The following is a 24,906-nucleotide window of genomic DNA, read 5'->3' as shown; positions in this document are numbered from 1 at the left end:
TCCATCCCAGACACCCAAAAGTATTAACAAAAAATATTTTTTATATATTAAATATAGATTTACATACAGAAAAGAATGACAAATCAAGTATAAAACAATAATAACATCACACTTACCTTTATTGAAGACTTGTTGGTACAGTGGACCCCCGGTTCGTGATATTAATCCGTTCCTGAGAGCTCATCGTAAACCAAAATTATCGGAAAGCGAATCAATTTTCCCCATAAGAAATAATGGAAATCAAATTAATCCGTGCAAGACACCCAAAAGTATGAAAAAAAACTTTTACCACATGAAATATTAAGTTTAATACAATAGAATAATTACAATAACAATAACTGAATAACAACAATAGAATAATTGACACTTACCTTTAATGAAGATCTGGTGATGATTGATGGGATGGGAGGAGGGGAGTGTGTTGAACCTATTGTTTAGAAGGGGAATCCCCCTCCATTAGGACTTGAGGTAGCTTTCCCTCCTGAGTAATGTAGGTCCTGCTTGGCAATTTCTTCCAAAACAGGCCTGTTTTGTCACAAACACTTGTTCAGGTTTCAATCCTTCAGCCTCTATGAACTCCTTGAATTCATGCACATATTTTTCAGCCACTCTGTTGTCTGAACTGGCAGCCTCGCCATGCCTAATCACACTATGTATGCCACTACGATTCTTAAATCTTTCAAACCAACCTTCGCTGGCCTTAAATTCACTCACATTACCACTAGTTGCAGGCAATTTCTTTACCAAATCGTCATGCAACTGCCTAGCCTTTTCACAAATGATTGCTTGCGAGATGCTATCTCCTGCTATCTGTTTTTCATTTATCCACACCAATAACAGTCTCTCAACATTTTCTAACACTTGCGGTCGCTGTTTCGTAATCACAGTTGCACCTTTTGCAAGAACAGCTTCCTTGATTGCCATTTTCCTGCTCATTATAGTCGAGATGGTTGACTGGGGTTTACTATACAACCTGACCAGCTCCGATACACGCACTCCACTTCCATACTTTGCAATTATCTCTTTCTTCATTTCAATAGTCATTAGCACCCTTGGTCTTGAAGGGATGGCACTAGAAGCTTTCTTGGGGCCCATGGTGATTTATTTTGCAGAAACAAGCACCAAAAACAGTGATAATATGGATAATATGGAATGTACCGAATGTTTCCTTACATGCGCGCACACTGGCTGGCTTGTAAACACTGGACACGTCTCATACAAATCGTATCGCATACCGGGTTTTGTAACGGGAACCGAGGCAAATTTTTGGCGATATAATGCATCAGTTACCGGATTTATCAGATACAGATAGCATCGCGAACCGGGGGTCCACTGTATATGGAAGACAGGAGGAGGGGAGAGGGTTAGAGTGAAGTTCCTCCACAAATGTTTGCACCTCACTCCACTTCGCACAAATGTCCTTAATCTTTGAAGAAGGCACCTTCTTCCCTCTCTCTTCCTCTTCCTCTGAAGCAATTTCTTCAGCTGGTGTACATAAGAACATAAAGCAGGAACACTGCAGCAGGCCTGTTGGCCCATACTAGGCAGGCCCTTTACAAACCATCCCACTAACAGAATATTTGTCCAACTCAATTTTCAGTGCTCCCCAACCAATAAACTTTGATAATTCTGTTCACTCATGTGCAAGTCCCACTCAAATCAAATTGTGTGTGGGGAAGTACCCTGGCTGGTGTGTGTGTGTGTGGGGAAGTACCCTGGCTGCTGTGTGTGTGGGGAAGTACCCTAGCTGGTGTGTGTGGGGAAGTACCCTAGCTGGTGTGTGTGGGGAAGTACCCTGACTGGTGTGTGTGGGGAAGTACCCTGGCTGGTGTGTGTGGGGAAGTACCCTGGCGGGTGTGTGTGTGGGGAAGTACCCTGGCTGGTGTGTGTGTGGGGAAGTACCCTGGCTGGTGTGTGTGGGAAAGTACCCTGGCTGGTGTGTGTGGGAAAGTACCCTGGCTGGTGTGTGTGGGGAAGTACCCTGGCTGGTGTGTTCTTTCTTGAATTCTATCATGTTTTTCACCTTCTTTACCAAAGGGTTGGCACTAGGAGCTTCCTTTTGGCCCATGGTGGTTATTTAGTGGTTGCAAGTACATACATGGTGTGTGGGGAGCCTTTGTGTGGCATGGACACTGGGAGGCCGCTTGTACACGTTCCAGACAACCGACGAATGGCAGGGCAAATTATAAACCGTGAGGCTCTATTTTGATAAAAAAAAGTTGTCGAAAGGCAAAATTTACAAAGTGCAAGGCTTATGAAACTCGAGGGTCCATTGTATGCAATAACTTTAAAATATTTGAATTTTGGGGAAGTTTCCAGACATAATAGAGATGTGCTCATGGAGAATGTAAACAAACCAGGTGGGGTGCACCGAATTAGAAAGACAGGTTGCTGGATTGAGAGTTTTGGTAATAATTTGAAATCGCTGTATTAGTGGAACACTAAGGCGAAATTCCATAAAGCGGGGCCCTACTGTATATAGAATGTCAGATAATTTAAAGTTGTGGCATTAGTCAGCCAAAAAAATAAACTGCATAACCAAGGGTCCTTCAAAATATGTGAAAAAAGTCACCTAATTTTGTAATGATTATGTACTTTTGAAAATAAAATTCATTTGTTTGTGTTTTCCTGAAAATTCTCCTTTGATATTCAGTCTGTTTCAAAACACCTCCAGCCAATGGTCCAAGTCGGACCGAAACGTCGCCGTAAGCTTCTCTCTTTTATGTGCGGGTTATTTGTGTATCGTTCCAGTCACGGTATTGTGCCTTTTTTTGTTATTTCTAGACTGCACTTGAATTTCTGTGAAGGTATGCTTTCTATCCTGATTTTATAACAATACAGCGGTACCTCGGTACCACTGCATTATTGGTATACATCCTGTTTGGACACAAAAATTTTTGCTTGGTATTTGACCTTTGTTAGGAATATGACTCGCATGCTAGAGCTTGTATGGGTCAAAATGATAAAGATGCCACCAATGATTTTGTTACAGAGTTTGGGGAATTTGTGGAGGCTGAGGGTTTTGTTCCCCAACAAGTTTTTAAATGTGACAAAACAGGCCTGTTTTGGAAGAAAATGCCTAACAGGACCTATATTACACAAGAGAAGGCATTACCAGGACACAAGCCAATGAAGGATAGGTTAACTCTCTTGTTCTGTGCCTATGCAAGTGGGGATTGCAAACTGAAGCCTCTACTGATCTACCACTCTGAAAAAATAAATAAATAAATTATTTTCTTACCAAAATGTTAGGATTAATTTGCTGAGTGTTTTAAGCCTAATTTTTTTTTTTTTTTTTTTGCAATCAGTAATTACAGAGATATTGAGGCAAAAAGTTGGCAGAAAATGAGCCGCATATGGCAACAGCAGCGAATACCGCTTAGCCAGTACACTTACATTTACTCCCATTTGAAGGTTTCTTGTATTTTCCAATATTTTTTTTTTTCCAAGTAACTTATGTGGCCTGTGAGACCAAAGTAAGGTGCAATGTGTACATATATGCACTCGTATGCAACACAATAACTGCACAAACATTATCATCATTATATTGTCTACAAAACTTGTTTACACAAACATTACAAAAATTTTTTTTATTACTATTGTTCTATAATATATATACATGTACAAATGTACAGTCACTAGACATGTTCCTAGAACTTCTGAGGCTTTTAGAACTCTTTGAAACATGGTTTCATACACAATGGTGTTTTACACTTCTCACACATAAAACGAGTGTCTCTGCATTTTTATGGGTGTTTTTTTGTATGTGCACAGACAATACATCTCATCTGAGCAATATTCTTCATAGTAGTAGCAGTAGTGTTAGGTAGTAATCCTAGGTAAATGTCGTGTTTCATCATTCCTTCCTTCCTTTCATCTTGTCCATCCTTCCTTCCTTCTGGTTTCTATAATATATATACACATATATAGTCACTAGACACTTTCATAGAACTGCTATTAGCTTCTGGAGGCTTGGTGTTGTGGATCTGTGTGTGGTGGTGGTAGTGGTGGGGGAGTGGGAAGAGAGATTTGTAAATGTGCTGAGTCAGCATGTGGCTGCTGTCAAAATGACAAATTATACCATCACTCACTACCCTTACTGCCTGTTAATAACCATGGGGTCCCATACCTTCTTCCCCACCGTCCCTCCTTTCTTCCTTCCTACCTACCTACCTTCCTTCCTACCTACCTACCTTCCTTCCTTTCTTCCTACCTTCCTTACTTCTTTCTTTTCTTTCTTCATTTCTTAATTCATTCATTCATTCCTTTTCTTTCTTTCTTTCTTTCTTTTTCTTTCTTTCTTTTTCTTTCTTTCTTTTTCTTTCTTTCTTTTTCTTTCTTTCTTTTTCTTTCTTTCTTTTTCTTTCTTTCTTTTTCTTTCTTTTTCTTTCTTTCTTTCTTTCTTTCTTTCTTTCTTTCTTTCTTTCTTTCTTTCTTTTTCTTTCTTTTTCTTTCTTTTTCTTTCTTTTTCTTTCTTTTTCTTTCTTTTTCTTTCTTTTTCTTTCTTTTTCTTTCTTTTTCTTTCTTTCTTTCTTTCTTTCTTTCTTTCTTTCTTTCTTTCTTTCTTTCTTTCTTTCTTTCCTTCTTTCTTTCTTCCTTCCTTCCTTCCTTCTGGTATCCTGGGCACTGCTTTTGGTCACAAACTCCTCAAAACCATGAAGTTCATCTTCAGAGACACTTCCATCCATGTTAGAGCTATCACTTGGAAAGAGAAGAGTCTCAGATTCGCTGGGGAGTCAGATATTTCTTACCACTAGGCATGCTGAACAAGGACTACTGAAATGGCATTCCCATAATGCACCACTGGCTACCCGATTTTTTTAAAACTGCGCACACTGACCATGGAGACCCATTCTCTCACATGTGGGCCTACCAGCTTTCTCCTGCTTGATTTGAAGCCCCTAGAATTTTGGTGTATTAATACGTTGAAAACATTGGCTCGTAAGACATATATACGGCTGAAACAGTAAAAGGGTTAAAAAACATAACATGCAGAAAACTCAGGTAACTGTGATATGGAGGTCAAACAGGAAGGCTTGGATAACCAGAGAATATTTCAGCGAATGGTTTAATTTTGTGTTTGGGCCAAGTGTAAAAAGTTATTTAGAGGAGAAAAACCTGCCTCTGAAGGCCCGCCTTATAATGGACAATGCTCCAGCTCACCCTCCAAGTTTGCAGGACTGTGCTGCCAGAGTTTGACTTCATCACTGTAAAGTTTCTTCCCCCCAACCCAACTCCTCTCATTCAGCCCATGGATCAACAGCCCATCAGTAATTTCAAGCAATTCTACACAAAAGCAGCATTCCAGAAGTGCTTTGAAGTGACCTCTGACACAGTTAACCCTGAGTTTCGGAAAGATCACTTTACTATCGCCCATTGCATAAGCCTGGCAGGAAGTTTCATACAGAACAATGAACTCTGCTTGGAGGAATTTGTGGCCAGAAGCAGTGGCTGAAAGGGGCTTTGAGGCTGTGTCTCTAGTGGAGAATACTGTCTCTCTGGGCAGGTCCATGGGTCTGGATGTGAGTGATGGTGATGTGGAAGAGTTAGTGGAGGGGCACAGGGAAGAGCCAACCACTGAGGAGCTCCAGGAACTTGAGAAGGAGGAGCACAAAACTAAGATGGATGCACTCTCTTCAGGCTCTGAAGAGGAGATAGAGGAAATCTTTGCCAAATGGATGAACATCAAAAACTTTGCAGAGAAGTACCACCCCAATAAAATCCAAACAAGTCGTAATAGCATTGTCTGGGATGACCACACAATGTCACATTTCTGAAACATCCTGAGGAGAAGGCAGAAGCAAAGTTTTTTGGACAAATTTTTAGTAAAAGTCAAACCTGGTGAGCTTCAACCAGATCCAAATAGGGAAGAGAGACAGAAAAGAGAAGGGGACTCTCCTTCCAAACAATAACATTTCCTCCTCCTTCCTTCTCAGCATTATCCTAGTAGGCACTTGACTCTTTTCAACAAAGTAAAGTGATATTAAATTTGCATTTATTTCATCTAATTCTTTTGTATTTATGTAAGTATTTTGGTATTAAGCAGTGTTTAAATCACATATTTTAGTATTAAGCAGTTTAAATTACAGTGGACCCCCGAGTTCCGTTATTAATCCGTTCCAGAGAGCCTGCCGAAAGTCAAAATTCACGAAACTCGAAACCATTTTCCCCATAAGAAATAATGGAAATAAAATTAATCCGTTCCAGACACCCAAAAATATTAATATAAAATATTTTTTTCAAATTAAATAAAGATTTACATACTGAAAACAATCAGAAATCAAGTACATGCATATAAAAAATAATAACATTACACTTACCTTTACTGAAGACTTCTGGGTGGATGGAAGATGGGAGGAGGGGATAGGAAGAAGGTGTACACTATTGTTTGGAAGGAGAATCTCCTTCCATTAGGACTACAGGTAGCAAGTCCTTTTCTGGGGTTACTTCCCTTCTTCTTTTAATGCCACTGGGAACAACCTGAGAGTCACTGGACCCCTGTCACACACAATATCTGTCCAGAGAGGTCTGTTTCTGGCATTTCTTTATGATTTGCCTGAAGTGGGACAAGGTTCTGTCACTGAACATGTTGCAGATATGACTTGTTTCAGCTTGGTCAGGGTGATACTTTTCAACAAAACTTTGCAACTCATTCCACTTTGAACACGTGTCCTTAATCACCGAAGGCACCTCCTTCACTCTCTTTTCCTCCTCCTCTGAAGCAAGTTCCTCAGCTGTGGTCTGATGCTGTTCCAGTTGAAGCTCTTGCAGTTCGTCAGTAGTTAGCTCTTCCTTGTGGTCCTCCACCAACTCTTCCACATCCCGGTCACTCACCTCCAGCCCCATGGACTTGCCCAATGCTACAAAACCTTCCACAACAGGCAGAGGGTTGGCAGGGTCAGGGTCTGCCTCAAACCCTTCAAAATCCCTCTGGATCATGTTCTTCGCTCTCTTTATCCTTGGGCCCATGGTGACTTATTTAGCAGTTGCAATCACAAAAAACAATGGATTATTACGTATGAACACACGGGGTGATGGTCACGTGTTGGTAAACAATGGCACACTGAGCATGAAAAGCATGGGAGACTGGCTTTGTGTGCGCGTTGACGGGCGGACGGGTACCGGACGGTTGCTGAATCACGAAACTCGAGGCCAAATTTTGCCAAAAAAACTTGCCGAAAGTCGATGCTGCCGAAACTCGAGGTCCACTGTATTTTATACAACCCAATCAATATATAACCCTTTCAGGGTCCAAGGCCCAAATCTGGAGTCACGCACCAGTGTCCAAGAATTTTCAAAAAAAAAAAATTGTTATTTTTTCTTATGAAATCGTAGAGAATCTTTTTGTGAAGGTAATAAAACAAAAAGTACGAAATTTGGTGGAAAATTGACGAAATTATGCTCTCGCGAATTTTGATGTGTCAGCGATATTTACGAATCGGCGATTTTGCCGACTTTGACTCCCATTTTAGGCCAATTACATTATTCCAATCAACCAAATTCTTAGCTATTTCACTAGTATTACTTCTATTCTATCGATTGAGCACAAGAAATCGCCAAGTCAACTGTTTCAACTACAAAATAAAGTGATCGGAAATTGTTAATTTGGCCAATTTAACACAAAGTTCAAAATATTCCAATTTCAAAATAGGGTCCAGAATGAACAATGTAGGCATTCCTGGCACTAAACTAACATTTCCTCTGTTCATTAGTTATGTTTTGAGGCTTTACAAATAAATTCCATTTTGATTTTTTATTCACAATGAATTTTTATTCACACCAAAAAATAGAAGATTTACTGTTATGCAATACTGTAATAATTGTATAAATATCATCACCATATTTGTGAATGTATATTAGACCCACCAGCTGGCGTGTATTAGACGTGTGAAGTCGTTTGTTTACTCTTGAATATCGGCAAAAATTTAACATTTCTGCTACTTTGAGCTCAGTTTCAAGCCATTTCCAGTGCTAAAACCAATCAAAATCATCTCTATTTCTGTAATATGTCTTCCATTCTATCAAATGAGACCAAGAAATCGCAAATACAACTATAAAAAACATACGAAAAAACACTGCAAACTTGCTGTTTTAATCGAAAATTCATGATTTCATTTTTTTTTCTCTCATTATACACAGTGTGCTGCAGGATCTGTTTTATGTGGTGCACACATACCATATAGATGTATTCTCTCATATCTAGGCCCAAATGTACCACTCACAGTTTATCAGAGTGAGCTGAGTTCATGGCGTAGATCTACGGTTTGGACCCTGAACGTAAAGCCGTAGATCTACGGGACGGACCCTGAAAGGGTTAATATGCCAATAACAATAGAATTATTTTTTCATGGGAATGGATTAATCATTTTCCCTATATTTCTTAGGGGAAAATTTGTTTGGTATACGTCCTGCTTGGTATAAATCCAAGGTCCTGGAACGGATTAAGGACGTATACCGAGGTACCACTGTATAATAATATAATACATGTAACACCTTTATTTACTACATGTACTACATGGTATACAGGCCTAGCTGACATCAATGGCATACTACTATATAGAAAGCCCCTTGTTATGCAGAGCATATCGGGCAAATTAGGTCCTTGTCCCAGGATGTGACCCACACCAGTCGACTAACTCCTAGGTACTCATTTTACTGATGGGTGAACATAGACAACCAGTGTAAAGAAATATGCCCAATGTTTCCACCTGTGCTAGGAATCGAACACAGACCCTCGCCGTGTGAAACAAGAGCTTTAGCAATCAGGCCAAGGGGCACTGTTAAGTCATTTCCTTTTATGACTCTCCAGCTCCTTCCATTAAACCAGTTTATTTTCTTTTTTTCCTTTTAAGTTGTAAAATAATTTGTAATATTGTATTCCATTTTATTCTAAACAAATATTATATTTTCCTTTCTTATAATTCAGTCATTTCTGTTGGTTTCTCCCTCCCTATGCATCCTGCATTATTTTCTCTAGAATATTCTTGCTCTCCAAGTGTTTCTAGATCGTTTATATTAAGAATTCTAGACTTTCCTAGTACAGTAAAACTCCGGTTTTCGTCCAGTCCAAATATCGTACAATTCAGATTCCGACAACTTTTCTTGATGAATTTTTACTCTGGGTTTCATACATCGCCTCAGAAATCGGTGGTATCAGACGCGTCCACCCACCCGGGATGCCGCCACCTGACTCAGTCTACCTCTGTCACTTGTCGAGTGAACAATACTCCACGTGTTCATCCATTGTTTTTGGTGCTTGTTTATTAACCCCTTCAGGGTCCAAGGCCAAAATCTGAAGTGGTGCTCCAGTGTCCAAGAAATTTTGAAAAAAAAAAAATTATTTTTTTTTTACAGAATTAAAGAGTATATTTTTGCGAAGGTAATAAGGCAAAAAAAAAGTTTTTTCTGATCAGTACTTACCGAGATACAGCGGCGGGAAGTTGACCCAAAATGACCGGGTGGCGGCAACATCGGTGACTTCCGCAAAATCCCATTTTTTTATTTTATGTTTTTTATACTTTTTTCTTTTCTTTTCTAATTTTTTTCTTTTTCTAATAACATTTGTGGCCTGTGAGACCAGTATAATGTATATTGTATAAGTGTACACTCATTGTATTCTACACAATAACTGCACTAATTTGTTTATCATTATATTGCTTACAAAACTTGTTTACAAGTTTATTGTAAACAAAATGATGAAAATATTAGTGCGGTTATTGTGTTGAATACAACAGTACCATATAGTACCATATGGTACAATGGTGCCATAGGGTGCAATGGTACCATATGGTACAATGGCACCATATGATACAATGGTACCATATGGTGCAATGGTACCTTATGGTACCATATGATGCAATGGTACCATATGGTACATTGTACCATACAATACAATGATACCATATGGTACTGTTGTATTCAACACAAACACACTAATATTTTCATTATTATTTTGTTTACAATAGTTGTTTACAATAAAAATATGCAAAAATGTTCTATTATATATTTACAAGTGTACAGGAACTTTACGTGTTCCTTGAGGTGGATGACAAAGCACTTTGTCTCGGAAACTGCGGAGTCTTGCGTCGCCACTCACTCAGTCTTGGCCAACACCTGTTGACCATATGGTACACGGTATCATATGTTACAGGGTACCATATGGTACATTGTACTATGTGGTAAAGGGTACCATGTAGTACAGGATAATATATAGTGCAGGGTACCACATGGTACAGGGTACCATACAGTACAGGACACCATATGGTACAGATACAGGGATAACTATAGAAATAAGTCACCCTGACTTTTTTTAGGTTATCCTAGGATTTTATACCTATGCTGCTATGTATGATAATCTATGCAATTGTATTTCTGTACACCTGAATAAACTTACTCACGTGCATGTGGCATCATAAGTAAGTTTATTTAGTTATACACAAATAAAGTTACATAGAATATCATACTTAGCAGCGTATGTTTGGAGAACCTAGGATAACCCAAAAAAGTCAGACAGATTTATTTCCATTAGGGTCCCTGTACCCTGTACCATATGGTACAATGTACTATATGGTACATTGTACCATATGGTACCATTGTACCATATACCATTGTACCATATGATACCATTGTATGACATGGCACCATTGTACCATATGGTACCATTGTACCATATGGCACAATGGTACCATATGGTTCAAAACCATAGAATTCGTCTTCAGCTCCACTTCCATCAGTCTTTGAACTGTAAGTTGTGAAGAGGAGAGTCAGAATTCGCCCGGAGAGTGAGTGGGGAGTGAGAGCTTCCTTGCCGCCAGGCACTATGAACAGAGCTACTTTGCCGGCGTTCCCACAATGCCATGTGGGCGTCCAGATTTTTTCTATGGTGTGCACACTGACCACCCAGACCCATTCTCTTAGATGTAGGCCTACCAGCCTTCTCGAGCTAAATCTGAGGGCGCTAGAATTTTGGCGTAGATCTACGGTTTGGACCCTGAACGTAAAGCCGTAGATCTACGGGACGGACCCTGAAAGGGTTAAGTGCAACTGCAAAATAAGCAACCATGGGTCCGAAGAAAGTTCAGAGTGCCAGCCCTTCGGTAAAGAAGGTGAGAAACATGATAGAATTCATGAAAGAGCTTCCATACGCCAACAAGAGTATTCAATAAAGGTATGTAATAATGATTTAAATGTTCATTTATCCATTAAAATTAGTGCTTTATATTTATTCCTCATTATTTTCTGTATGTAAAATTATAGTTATTCTCTATAAAATGTATTTTTTGTTAATATTTTTGGGTGTCCGGAATGAATTAATTGGATTTACATTATTTCTCATGGGAAATATTACTTTGGTTTTCGTCCATTTTGGAAAACGACCAACCTTCTGGAAAGGATTAAGGACGAAAACCGGGGTGCCACTGTAATACTAAGGTAGGCCTAGTATCGAGGGTACGTTGGCCTAGTATCAAGGGTACGTTGCCCTAATTCTCTCACCTGAGTTGCTTCAGTAATCTAGAAGAAAATGTCATTATCATATACAGCTTGGCTATCGCTAATCCAGCATCATTGGGACCTGCAGGGTGCCGGATTAGTGATTTCACCGGATTACAGAGTAAAGTTAGGTTAGAATACATTTAACCCAATGGTGATATTTACACATCGGAGATTTCACCCACTTTACGCCTATTTTTGGCCCATTCCATTGTTCCAGTTTACCAAAGTCATAGCTATTTTGCTAGTACAGTGGACCCCCGCATAACGATGGCATCACATAGCGATTATTTCGCATACCGCTTACTTTAATCGCAAAATTTTTGCCGCGCATACCGAGTCACCGATTTTCGTCCCGCGTTGTACGCCCTCAAGCCTCACATGTGCCGCCCGTGCCATTGTTTACCAGGCAGCCTCCGCGCTAATCCAAGCATACACTCGGAATATTTCGCATTATTACAGTGTTTTCGGTGGTGTTTCTGGAAAATAAGTGACCATGGGCCCCAAGAAAGCTTCTAGTGCCAACAATGTGGTAAAAAGGGTGAGAATTAGTATGGAAATTAAGAAAGATTTTGAAGGGTTTGGGGCTAACCCTGAGAAGCCTATGCCAAATCATTGTGCCTACTTCAAAGATTAAGGAAATCACAGTGGGTTGAACTGCAAACCTTTATGGATGAAAATCACCCTCACAGCTGTTGCAAGCCGTGCTGGGACTATTTCAATGACAATGTTGTGGCCCACAAATCGTAAAGGAACGGCAGAGCTCTATGGACAGATTTGTTGTGCGACAGAGGTCCAGTGACTCTCAAGCTGGTCCTAGTGGCATTAAAAGAAGAAGGGAAGTAACCCCGGAAAAGGACTTGCTACCTCAAGTCCTAATGGAAGGGGATTCCCCTTCTAAACAGTAAGAAGATAATGCTCTCCCCTCCTCCCATCCCATCAATCATCACCAGATCTTCAATAAAAGTAAGTGTCATGTAAGTGTGCATGCCTTTTTCAGTTTGTGTGTATTAAAATTAACATTTCATGTGGTAAAAAATTTTTTTTTTCATACTTTTGGGTGTCTTGCACGGATTAATTTTATTTCCATTATTTCTTATGGGGAAAATTCATTCACATAACGATTATTTCGCATAACAATTACCCCTCTTGCACGGATTAAAATCGTTAACCGGGGGTCCACTGTATTCCTTTTATTCTGTCAATTGAGTACAGTGGTCCCTCGATAATTGTAAGGCTCAATAGTCGTAATTTTCGAAAATTGTAACGTTATTTTCATCAAAACATTGGCTCGATAATCCTAGTTTGACTCATTCGTCTGGGACGTGTACTCACGGCTCTGAGCCGTTCCCAGCCAGTGTGCCCTTGTTTACCAGTGAGCAATGGTCCCCTCACTTGTTCTTGCGAAATATTTCATAATATCCCATTCATTTTAGTGCTTGCAACTACTAAATAAGCTACCATGGCTCCAAAGAAAGCTCCTAGTGCCAAGCCTTTCGTAAAGGTGAGAAATACGATTGAATTTAAGAAAAACATCATTGAACAATATGAAAGTGGTGTACATGTGGCCAAACTGGCCAGGATGTATAACAAAACCCATACAACCATAGTTTCCATTGTGGCCAAGAAAAAGAAAATCAAGGAAGCTGTTGTTGCAAAGGGGGTAAATATGCTGACAAAAATGAGATCACCAGTACTCGAAGATGTTTAGAAGTTATTATTGGTGTGGATAAACGAGAAACAATTAGCAGGAGATACTCATATGATGTCGATTATTTGTGAAAAGGCTAGGCAGTTGCACGACGATCTGGTAAGGAAATTGCCTGCAACGAGTACTGATATTTGTGAATTTAAGGCCAGCAAAGGTTGGTTTGAGAGATTTAAGAACCATAGAGGCATACACAGTGTGGTAAGGCATGGTGAGGCTGCCAGTTCAGACAAAATTGCAGCTACAAAATTCGTAAGTGAATTCAAGGAGTACATCGAGGCTGAAGGATTGAAACTTGAAGTGTTCAATTGTGACGAAACAGGCCTCGTTTGGAAGAAAATGCCAAAGAGGACCTACATTACTCAGAAGGAAAAGGGACTGCCAGGACACAAGCCTATGAAACACAGGCTGACGCTCATGTTCTGTGCTAATGCTAGTGAGGATTTCAGAGCGAAGCAGTTACTAGTGTATCATTCTGAAAATCCCAGAGTGTTCAGGAAAAACAATGAAGTGTTTGGCCCTAGCATGAAGAATTACCTCCTGGAAAAGAAATTGGATCTCAAGTGCCTCCTAGTAATGGACAATGCACCTGCTCATCCTCCAAACTTGGATGACCTAATTTTAGAGGAGTTTGGGTTCATCACATTAAAGTTCTTGCCCCCCGAATACCACTCCTCTCCTCCAGCCCATGGACCAGCAGGTCATTTCAAACTTTAACCTGTAAACGGTCCAAACGTATATATACGTTTTTACCGCTAGTGCCCCAAACGTATACATACGTTTTATGTGTCCTACATTTAACATTGCCACGATAAGCCTGAGTTGCCTAGACATGTGAGAATGGGTGTGAGCACTCACTGTGCACCATATTAAAATAATTGGGGATGCCTGGGTACCGTATGCTCTTTTTTCCTATTAAAAACAACAATGTTTTTTTCTCAAAAAAGTATATATACGTTTGGACCGTTTACGGGTTAAAAAACTCTACACAAAAGCAATGTTTCAAAGGTGCTCTAATGTGACCTCAGACACTCACTTGACCCTAAGAGATTTTTGGAAAGAACACTTCAGTATCCTTCATTGCATAAGCCTTATAGGTAAGGCTTGGGAGGGAGTGACTACCAGGACTTTGAACTCTGCTTGGAGAAAACTGTGGCCAGGTTGTGTCCACAAGAGGGATTTTGAAGGGTTTGTGGCTGACCCTGATGAGACTATGTCAGTTGTGAAATCTATTGTGGCACTGGGGAGTTCCAGGGCGTTGGATGTGAATTTGGAGGATGTGGAAGAGTTAGTGGAAGACCACAACGAAGAGCTCACCACTGAGGAGCTGCAAGAGCTTCAGCAGGAACAGGAACAGATCACAGCTCAGAATCTTGCTGCAGAGGAGGAGGAAGAGAGATGGAAGTTGCCTTCTTCAGAAATTAAGGAGATTTTTGAAATGTGGGGTAAGATGGAAAGATTTATGGAGAAACGTCACCCTGACAAGGCTGTTGCAAGCCATGTTGGCAGCATGTACAGTGACAAAGTCTTGGCCCATTTTAGGGAAGTGTTAAAGAGACGCCAGAAACAGAGCTTTCTGGACAGTTTTTTTGCGAGACAGGACTCCAATGACTCTCAAGCTGGTCCTAGTGGCATTAAGAAACAGAGAAGAGAAGTAACCCCAGAAAAGCACTTGGTACCTGAGGTGTTGATGGAAGGGGATTCCCCTTCCAAAGAGTAACTAATGCAATCTGTCTCCTCCTCCAGTCTTCCATACACTAAGAAGAATCGTCAATAAAGGTAAGTGTTATGCTGTTAATGTTTCATTCATCATGTCCCATTGTATTGTTTATGTACTGCATCTATATTTCATGTAAAAATTTTTTTTTAATACTTCCGGGTGTCAGGAACAGATTAATTGTATTTACATTATTTCTTATGGGGAAAATTGATTCGAAAATCGTAAATTTCGATAATAGTCACACTTCCAGGAACAGATTAATTACGAAAACCGAGGGACCACTGTACAAGAAACCTCCCATTCACCGATTTCAACTACCCAATAAGTGGTCAGAAATTCGTAATTTGGCCATTTTCACACAAATTTCAAAAGATGCCAATTTCAAAATAGGGTCCAGAATAAACAATGCAGACATTCCTAGCATTAAAATATCATTTTCTCTCTTCATTAGTCATGTCTCTAGGCCCCTCTTACATTATGCTTGCTTTCCATTTTGAATTTATATTCACACCAAAAATAGATGATTTACTATCATGCAGACTACTGCATTACTGCAATAATTGTATAAACAATGTCAACCCATTCATGACTGTGTATTAGACTGGCCAGTTGGACATGTACTGGACAGTGATGTCATTTGTTTACTCTTGAACATCGGCAAAAATTGAACATTTCTGCTACTTTGAGCTCAATTTTAAGGTACTTTCTGGTGCGAAACCAATCAAAATTACATCTGTTTCTGCAAAATATTTTCCATTCTATCAAACAAGACCAAAGAAAACGAGAAAACAACCATACAAACCATACAAAAATACACCGCAAAGTTGGGTATACACCATAAACACAGTCGTAGTTTTTTCTCATTATGTACTGTGTGCTGCAGGATTTTTTTGTAGTGCACATTTACCACACAAACTTATTTTCTCATATGTAGGCCCAAATTTACCGGTTGCCGTTTATCTGAGTAAGCTGAGGTCAAGGCGACTGACAGTGGCATCAAAGTCACCTTATCATTTATGGACAATGTATTGTGTATGTGCTTTACACAATGAGAAGCATTTCTCTTATTCCTTGGAACCATGGCTAGGGCTAGAAGTGGACAGGTTATAACAATAAATGGAGAAAAAGAAATTGGAATGATTTATGCAGCAAGTAGCACAACCAAACAGTAGCGGCAGGTTGGTGTACTGAATGTTTATGTAATTACAGAGGTCCCCCCAAGTCTTATACTGGAAGGGCCATTCAAAAAGATTTGAGCTTCTCAGATTGAGAACTTTGCAGGTCAATTTTACCCTCTTATGCTTCAGTCACTTCCGCAAAGGTGTTAAATGTACAGTACAGAATTTATAACTAAATTACATGTTTTCTTAGCTATTTATACCAAATGCATTTGGCACATTAGTACTGGTATGCTCTTTTTTTTGGGGGGGGGGAGGGGGGGGCAGTCATGAAATGCAAATATACAAAAGTTTCCAGATTCTGTGTTAATTATATAGGAATGAGGGATTAATCTTTAATTTTGTATTTTTCCTCATTTTTTTAAATCATTTAAAAAAATTAATCATGAGTATGCATTGGACATAATCAATTTTGCAAAGCCTGTATGTATTACTTGGAGAGGGTTTCAGGGGTCAATGCCCCCGAAGCCCAGTCTGTGACCAGTATTATGTGAAGCATTTTGGGCAATTCCGTAGATTTTGGGTACATATGTGATTTTTTCATGTACGTGTAGATCTATAGTTCTGAGGTGAGGATCAATCAGGTTAGTACAGAAATGGGACAGATTAGAGACATAGCAAAAGCAGCAACATTTCGTGGCTTAAAATACAGTGGTACCTTGACTTATGAGTGCCCCAACTTATGAGCTTTCCGAGTTATGAGCCGTTGCTCGGTTGATTTTTTGCTTTGAGTTGCAAGACAAAATCCGAGTTATGAGAGAGCTTCAGATATGCCGCTACTAGTTGGCAGCATATCTGAAGTCAAATCCAACTCTGTACCCAGAGGAATGTCAGGTACTTTGTCTCATCCCACATGCTCTTCCAAGACGTAACTGGAAGGATAATACAGTGGAACTTCAAAATTCGAACGTATCACAGATCGAATGTTTCAAAAATAGAACCCTTTTTTTGAACCAACTTTGTCCCTATTTTCGAACAGCCGGGTACCGGACCTCTTCGCCAGCCCGCTCTGTCTGCGTCCCCGCGCAGGCACCATGAGCCAGTCTGGCTTTTTTTATGCTTGAGTGAACACTAACCTGCACTCTCATTCAAACATTTTACGATTATTTCATTGTGGGACTGTGAAATAAGCTACAATGGGCCCAAAGAAACTTGCTAGTGGTACCCCTGTGGTAAAGAAAGTGAGAAACACCATAGATGTGAAGAAGGAAATAATACAGAAGTAGAATGATGTCCAAGTGGAATGATGTCCAAATGTTTGTGCAGAAGTACCACCCTGAGCAAACTGAAACAAGCCATCTTTGCAACAAGCTCAGTGACAGAACCATGTCCCATTTTAGGGAAATTTTAAAGAGGTGCCAGAAACAGAGGACTGTGGACAGTTATTTTGCGAGACGGGTCCAGTGACTCTCAAGCTGGTCCTAGTGGCATTAAAAGAAAGAAAGGAAGTAACCCCAGAGAGAGTTTTACCTGAAGTCCTCATGGAGGGGGATTCTCCTTCCAAACACTAACCCCAACTCCCTCTCTCCTTCTCCCTATCTTCCAGATGCCATCACCAATCTTCAATAAAGGTAAGTAAAATTGTTATTTTATATTTATATACATAACTGAACACAATAGTATTTGTTGTGTGTATGTAAAACTATAATTAATCTCTATAAAATGTATTTTTTGTGAATATTTTTGGGTTTCTGGAACGGATTAATTGCATTTCCATTATTTCTTAAGGGAAATATTGCTTCGATTTTCAGACTTCTCTAATGTAGAACTAGCTCCTGGAACGGATTAAGTTCGATATTTGAGGTTCCACTGTACTCCCACACTAATTCCAGATTGTAGTGAGGCACCTTGTCCCTTGTTTGGTTCTCGTATAAATCCGGGGAAGAGGTAACCTCCATTTCAACACTCAAAGAGTTTTTCCAGAAACATTAAGGTGGGTGGAGTACTGATAGTGGTGGGTGGAGTACTGATAGTGGTGGGTGGAGTAATGATGGTGGTCGGCAGAGTAGTGTTTGTGGTGGATGGAGTACTGATAGTGGTCGGTGTAGTAGTGATGGTGGTCAGTGTAGTAGTGATGGTGGTCGGTGTAGTAGTGATGGTGGTCGGTGTAGTAGTGATGGTGGTCGGTGTAGTAGTGATGGTGGTCGGTGTAGTAGTGATGGTGGTCGGTGTAGTAGTGATGGTGGTCGGTGTAGTAGTGATGGTGGTCGGTGTAGTAGTGATGGTGGTCGGTGTAGTAGTGATGGTGGTCGGTGTAGTAGTGATGGTGGTCGGTGTAGTAGTGATGGTGGTCGGTGTAGTAGCGAGGGTGGTGGATGGAGTAGCGAGGGTGGTGGATGGAGTAGCGAGGGTGGTGGATGGAGTAGCGAGGGTGGCGGATGTAGTAGATGAAAGTGGTGGGTGGAGTATAAAATATTTCTTATTTATAAATACATTTTTCTTATTAAGAAACCCATAACAAAAAAAATGGGTGGATTTTTGGGGGCTGGAATGGATTAATGACATTTCAATTAATCTTAATGAGGAAAACTGATTTGATATACAAGCAAATTGAGTTACGAGCTGTGTCACGGAATGAATTAACTCTTTCAGGGTCTGTGCCGAAGTTCTACAGCTTTGAGTTCTGGGTCCAAGCCGCAGTTCAGTGCCATGAGCTCAGCTCACTCTGATAAGCTGTGAGAGGTAAATTTGGGCCTAGATATGAGAGAATAGCGGTAAATTTGGGCCTAGATATGAGAGAATACATCTATGTGGTAAGCGTGCACCACACAAAAATCCTGCAGCACACAGTGCATAATGAGAGAAAAAAAACTGACTAATTTTGGATTAAAACAGCGATTTTGCGATGTTTTTTGTATGTTTTTTATAGTTGTATTTGCGATTTCTTGGTCTCAATTGCTAAAATGGAAGACATATTACAGAAATTGAGATGGTTTTGATTGGTTTTAGTATTGAAAATGGCTTGAAGCCGAGTTCAAAGTAGTAGAACTGTCAAATTTTTGCCGATGTTCAGGAGTAAACAAATCACATCACACATTCAGCACACGTCAGCTGGTGGGTCTTATGTGCGTTCACAAATGTGCTGATATTATTTATACAATTAGTACAATATTGCATAACAGTAAATCTTCCATTTTTTTGTTTGAATAACAATTAATTATGTGAATAAAAAATCAAAATGGAATTAATTTGTAAAGCCTGGAAACGTAACTAATGAACACAGGAAATGTTAGTTTAGTGCCAGGAATGCCTGCATTGTTTATTCTGGACCCTATTTTGAAATAGGAATATTTTGAACTTTGTTATATTGGCCAAATTACCAATTTCTGATCACATTATTGGGTAGTTGAAACAGTTGAAATGATGATTTCTTGTGCTCGATCAATAAAATAGAAGTAACACTAGTGAAATGGCTAAGAATTTGTTCGACTGGAATAATATAATTGGCCTAAAATGGGAGTCAAAGTTGGCAAAATTGCTGATGTGTAAATATCGCTGAAACATCAAAATTCGCAAGAGCATAATTTCGTCAATTTTCAATCAAATTTCACACTCTGTTTTATAACCTTCAGAAAAAGATTCTCTACCATTTAATAAGAAAAAATAAAAATTTTTTTTTTTTTTTTAAATTCCTGGACCCTGTGGAAACATGTCAGATTTTGGGTCTGGACCCTGAAAAGGTTAAACTCATAAGTAAAGGTACCACTGTACAGAGTTTTGATCATGGTGCCTTGTCTCAGTAGTTGATGTAGCATAATTTAAAAAAAAAATCCTTTGGCTAAAGCTTTTCCTAATATCAAATTCACTGATGTTCACCTATGTTAATTTTATTCATAATACTCTTGATTCATATGGACTTAGTATTTTTTTAATATGATAATAATAATAATAATAATAATAATAATAATAATAATAATAGTTGTTTATTTCTATGAGTACATGTACAAAGTATACAGACAATAGTTGACATCAGTGACATACTACTATAAACAAAGCCCCTTGTTATGCACAACATTTCAGGAAAATAAAGTCAATTTTGTCCCCAGGATGCAACCCACACCAGTCAACTAACACCCAGGTACCTACTTTACTGATAAGTGAGCATAGACAGCAGGTGTCTTAAGGAAACACGTCCTAATGTTTCCACCCGTATGTGTGGTTCTCTCATATCTGTTTGGTATAGACTGGTCAAGAAAAGTAAACACTGTAGATTCATAAATTATCTTTTTAATGAGCCAAATTTCAGAATTTATCTTCTTCTTTATTGTTTTTCCATTATGTGCATTTTATACACAATGAAAAGTCACATGCACATAATGAAACACCTAATTTCTTAGTTACAAACTGGTCGTGAAATGGGGGTTTTGTTTTACAGTGTTACTTATTACGATTTTTTCTGTATTTTATTTGAGTAAACTACACTGATATATATGGCATCAAAATACTCACATTGGCATGTTCTACTGAACTAGTCTAGAAACTTTTAGACAAATTTCCAATCACTTAACCAAATTTTTATTATTCCACTTTGCCCCTGCCTCTTCATAAAGGATAATTAAAGAATAACTTCCTTGATACTTTCCAAATACAGTATACAAATACAGAATTTAATTTATGATTGTTAATAAAACTGATATTAATCTTACCATGTTAGTTTGGATTAGCAATAGTTTTTTGCAAGATTAGATTGCTAAGTTAGTTTTGATGCAAATATTAATCATTCATGCCATATTCACATTAATTTTTTTAATACAGTATATACCATGTGTAAAGATTTTAATAAACTAGCATTTGTAAGAAAAATAAACTTGTTTGGAAAATCTAAAAAAAATATTATTAATTTACACAAGCTGATTACACATACATTACCAAATAATAATGATCAAACAAAAATTTATATTAAAAATATTAAATAAAAATTTTATGTACTGACAGTATCTTAAATTTTTTTTTCAAGAGTGCATCATAGTTTTGTTAAGTACTGTGAATGTAACAAGTCATTTAGAATAAAAATATAATACAGTGGACCCCTGCCTTACGATATTAATCCGTTCCTGAGAGCTCATCATAAGCCGAAATTATCATTAGCCGAATTAATTTTCCCCATAAGAAATAATGGAAATCAAATTAATCCGTTCCTGACACCCCAAAGTATAAAAAAAACTTTTATCACGTGAAATATTAATTTTAATACGTACACACAAACTGAAGAAGACATGCACAATTACTACTCTACTAAGAATAGAATACATGACACTTACCTTTATTGAAGATCTGGTGAAGAATGATGGGATGGGAGGAGGGGAGAGTGTGGAAGTTATTGTTTAGAAGGGAAATCCCCTTCCATTAGGACTTGAGGTAGCAAGTCTTTTTCTGGGGTTACTTCCCTTCTTCTTTTAATGCCACTAGGACCAGCTTGAGAGTCACTGAACCTTTGTCGCACAACAAATCTGTCCATAGAGCTCTGTACCTCCCGTTCCTTTAAGACTTTCCTAAAATGGGCCGTAACATTGTCATTGTATAGGTTGCCAACATGGCTTGCAGTAGCTGTGTCAGGGTGATTTTCATCCGTAAAGGTTTGCAGTTCAACCCACTTTGCACACATTTCCTTAATCTCTGAAGTAGGCAACTACCTCAATTTCTCTCTCCCCTCCTCTGAAGCAGTTTCCTCAGGTCTGGCCTCTTGCTGTTGAAGATGATCTTGCAGCTCATCAGTGGTTAGTTCTTCATTGTCCTCCTCCACCAACTCTTCCACATTGTCTCCACTAACCTCCAACCCCAAGGACTTCCCTAATGCCACAATGATTCCACAACTGGCATACGCTTCTCAGGCTTAGCCCCAAACCCTTCAAAATCCCTTTCTACACATTGTGGCCACAGTTTCTTCCAAGCAGAGTTCAAGGTCCTCTTAGTCACTCCCTCCCAAGCCTTACCTATAAGGTTTACACAACTGAGGATACTGAAGTGATCTTTCCAAAACTCTCTCTCAGAGTCAATCAAGTGTCTGATGTCACTTCAAAGCACTTTTGAAACATAGCTTTTGTGTAGAGTTTTTTGAAGTTTGAAATGACCTGCTGGTCCATGGGCTGCAGGGGAGGAGTGGTATTAGGAGGCAAATATTTGACCTTAATGAAGCTCATGTCCCCAGAAAGTTGCTCTGCCAAGTCTAAAGGATGACCAGGAGCACTGTCTAATACCAGGAGGCACTTAAGGTCCAATTTCTTTTCCATTAGGTAATTTTTCACAGTGGGGGCAAATGCATGGTGTAACCAGTCATAGAAGAAGTCCCTAGTGACCCATGCCTTACTGTTTGCCCTCCATAGCACACACAAATTAGCCTTGAGGACATTGTTTTGCCTGAACGCTATGGGAGTTTCAGAGTGATACACCAATAAAGGCTTTACTTTGCAACCACCACTAGCACTAGCACACATCAAAAGAGTAAGCCTGTCTTTCATAGGCTTATGTCCTGGGAGTGCCTTTTCCTCCTGAGTAATGTGGGTCCTGCTTGGCATCTTCTTCCAAAACAGGCCTGTTTCTTTGCAATTAAACACTTGTTCAAGTTTCAATTCTTCACTGTCTATGTACTCCTAGAATTCCTACACATATTTTTCAGCCGCTTTTTGGTCCGAACTGGCAGCCTCACCGTGCCTTATCACACCATGTATGCCACTACGATTCTTAAATCTCTCAAGCCAACCTTTGCTGGCCTTAAATTCACTCGCATCACCATTAGTTGCAGGCATTTTTCTAATTAAATCGTCATGCAACTTCCTAGCCTTTTCACATATGATCGCTTGAGTGATGCTATCTCCTGCTATCTGTTTTTCGTTTATCCACACCAATAACAGTCTCTCAACATCTATCACTTGCGATCTCTGTTTTGAAAACAAACTTGCACCTTTTGCAAGAACAGCTTCCTTGATTGCCGTTTTGTTGGCCAAGATAGTAGCGATGGTTGATTGGGGTTTGGAATACAACCTGGCCAGCTCGGAGACACTCACTCCACTTTCGTACTTAGCAATTATATCTTTCATTTCCATAGTAATTTTCACTCTTTTTTGCCACAGGGTTGGCACTAAAAGCCCATGGTGACTTATTTTGCAGTAACAAGCACTAAAAACACTGTGATAATATGAAATGTACCGAATGTATACTTAGATGCGACCACACTGGCTGGCTTGTAAACACTGGCACCCACGAGGCAGCTGAGGCCATATGTGGGACGCATCCTGAACGAATCACATAAGGAGAGGCAAAATTTTTGCGTTCAAATGCGTCATATGGCAGATTTAACATAACGCGATGCGTTCGTAAGGTGGGGGTCCACTGTATTTTATATATTGAAACCTGTGTATAATGAACATTTGATAATGGTAAGATACTTTGTTAGCTAGAAAAGCTTTGAATAATTTTCGTAGTTACCACATATTCCTTACTTATAAAGCTATAATCTATGAAGTAGGCCCACTTCATCATCCATGCTGTGTATGTAACATCTTGCATTGCTATCTCATTCTCTTGTACATTTCATTTTCTCTACAGATTGAACATCTGAAAGTACTATTATTACTATAACCTGGAGTTTACCTTGAGAGAGTTCTGGGGGTCAACACCCCCATGGCCTGGTCTGTGAAAAGGCCTCATGGTGGATAAGAGCCTGATCAACCAGGCTGCTACTGCTGGCTGCATGCAAACCAACGTACGAGCCACAGCCCGGCTGGTCAGGTACCGACTTTAGAGATAACCAAGTTAAACCAGTTCAGTACTATGTTGACTAAAAAAGTGATTAAGTTGTCTATAACTGTATAAGTTGTCTATAACTTGTAAAAGGTTTCCTTGTGAATATTGAAGACTTAGAAATGTGAAATGTGTTACCTTAATTGTATTGGATTACACAATATCAGTAAGATTTCTTTTATCATTTAATTAATAAATTTTCCAAAGGCCTTACTACTGTCACTGTTTCAGCATGGACTACTTTATTTAAACTACAACTGTACAGATTTTCTTCTTGTTATCAACCTCATACTTCATCAAGGTCTCTAGTCTGAAATTGACTAAAGCAGTACTGTATATTTGTGCTATTTCTTGACCATCTTGAAAGAAATGTTCATCCTAACCTAGCTAACAAGACTTTAAGATTATCTTCTAACAAGGACAGCTACTGGCAAAATGCTGTAGCCTTAACTGAGGCCTTATCAATATATAAATATCCCAACATTAAGAAAGTCATTACAATGAAAATATTTAGGACATGTAATATGTAATTTCAACATTATGTTCATGAAAATTTAGTTATTTTTTTTATTTTATGACTTAATAATGTGTATTTCTATTAACACCTATATTTTTATTGGCTATTCTCAGCCAGTGAATGAAACAAATATAGGATTATACAATAAGATTTTCTTTCAGTGACTTGCAAAGCATGTTAAGTACAGGTACAATGTACATTTTATTTGACCAATTTTGAATTGTATTAATGTTAAGTTATCAATAAATAAGTTAGATAACAAATATATATTGTTTTGTACTTGTACTTTGTCCTGTTTATTGAAAAAATGCAAGGCTTTGTAATTACCTACTGTATATATCATGTATAAGTCTTCTCTAGTATTTGAGGGAATTTTATAAAAGGTCAAATGGTCCTCATGCTAAACATATGCTAACCAAAACTTGAGAGAATATATAATGAACACATTATTTAATGAACAAAAATAAAGGAGTATTATAGCTGACCTACTTGCTTATTCGAGTCAGGTCCTGCTTACACCCACCCATTCCTGTACATGACAATAGAGCATTGT

General features: G+C 38.9%; 1 protein-coding gene across 3 annotated transcripts in view; it reads left to right on the top strand.

Moving 5' to 3' along the window:
* Positions 1–24,611, top strand: part of LOC128696717 (hematopoietic prostaglandin D synthase-like) — a 264,923-nt gene extending 240,312 nt beyond the window's left edge. For 2 of the 3 annotated variants that reach the window (XM_070088190.1, XM_070088186.1), the window contains exon 6: positions 23,642–24,607. The gene's annotated coding sequence lies outside the window, so the exon portion shown is untranslated. Of the gene's footprint in view, positions 1–23,641 lie in introns of all 3 variants that reach the window. The other variant, XR_011392372.1, reaches the window with a different exon arrangement.
* The last annotated feature ends 295 nt before the right edge of the window (positions 24,612–24,906 follow it).

Source organism: Cherax quadricarinatus, chromosome 2, assembly GCF_038502225.1.
Source record: "Cherax quadricarinatus isolate ZL_2023a chromosome 2, ASM3850222v1, whole genome shotgun sequence".
NCBI lineage: Eukaryota > Metazoa > Arthropoda > Malacostraca > Decapoda > Parastacidae > Cherax > Cherax quadricarinatus.
The sequence above is the reverse complement of the archived record's forward strand: the minus strand, read 5'-3'. Positions and strand labels throughout refer to the sequence as shown.